Below are 1,373 nucleotides of genomic sequence, written 5' to 3' on the forward strand. Positions count from 1 at the left end.
GGCGATGTCTTCTTTCGAAATCATAGAGTTAAGTGAGAAGTCACCAGCACTGTGGTTCATGACAAGACGAAACTTGCCACCATCTTTTGGTACAGCGTGAATAGGCATGCTATACATTCCCGGCAATAGGTCAGGACCAAAATTGCAAGAATATCTTCCCACTGATTCCTCCTTGATGATTTGCTCCTGCAGGAAGTTCCGTTCCTGATCCGAAGACAGAGAAGGTGAAGGAACGTCGAGAGTAGTCGGATAGAATCCATAGTGCGTATTAGCCCAAGGCCAAAACCCTTCACGAAGACCTTGGCAAACAGATTTGAATGAAAGCAGGATTAGGGTGATTAGCGAGGGTAAGGAGCGTTTCAAACCTGTCAACATTGACAGGTGTTCGGACAGCAAAAAGGTCAGGTCGAGAGGCGATAGTATTCATTGCTGACAGATTAAGAAATTCAGAAGCAGGAGGATGTGGCAAAGGGTCAGCAGTCTCTGTCCATCTTGCTGTCCCACTAAGAGCAGTACCGTCATCTCCCCAAATCATCCGTCTCTGAAAATGTGGACCTTTAGCTATCTTTTCATTTAGCTCCCTTTGCCAGGGAACATTCAGTGTGCTTGTGGGAGCCACAGCATTTACTGCAGACGTGGAAGCGGATACATTCGGTAGGTGGCTTCTCACACGCCCCGCAGTTCCAGTTAAGACAAACCTCTCCCCTTGAGGACGAATCCTGACGTGACAATTTTCGTCCTCCACCTTGTGGCTTCCCAGAGACTTTGTCGGATGGGTTGGAGGAGAGGTGCTGGAGCTCTGAATAGGCGACCATTCCGAGGGAAGGAAGTTTTGAGACTCTGGAATTCTTGGAAGTCATCGAAGTGGAGGTACTTTCGTGCTTCAACCTCGAGCCGACATGCTCGATCAAAGTCAATGATTTGGGAGTGAACGCTGTAGTGGACATCCCGAAAAATTCAGGAAATGTAGCATCTATATCCTCGGAGTTCTGCCTCCTTCCAAGGCATAATGAAGGCAAGGGCATCTTGCCACAAGTCAGTGGCGATACTCCAGTCTCCATAGGAACAGACATGATGGGTAGTGGTCAGTTGACTAAGGGAAATTTCGAAACCTTTCCCAAGAACTTGGGATTGTTTTGGGTCAATCGTCGTGGAATAGTGTCCTGACAAAACTTTGTCAAGATCTGGTGCTCGTCCATCAAAGAGGAGGGTCCACTGTGACGATGGAAAGGACAGACATCCTGGAGTGGTAGTAACTTGTCTGCAATAATACTTTGAGTCTTCTGACCATTCTTCAAGACATTCGAGAGTAAGTCATTGCACTTTCTTTCTGGGGAGATATCGATAATTTCCTGGTTGCAACCAGGGATAAA

Source organism: Suillus discolor, assembly GCF_016758755.1.
Source record: "Suillus discolor strain FC423 chromosome Unknown F5147scaffold_210, whole genome shotgun sequence".
Lineage (NCBI taxonomy): Eukaryota > Fungi > Basidiomycota > Agaricomycetes > Boletales > Suillaceae > Suillus > Suillus discolor.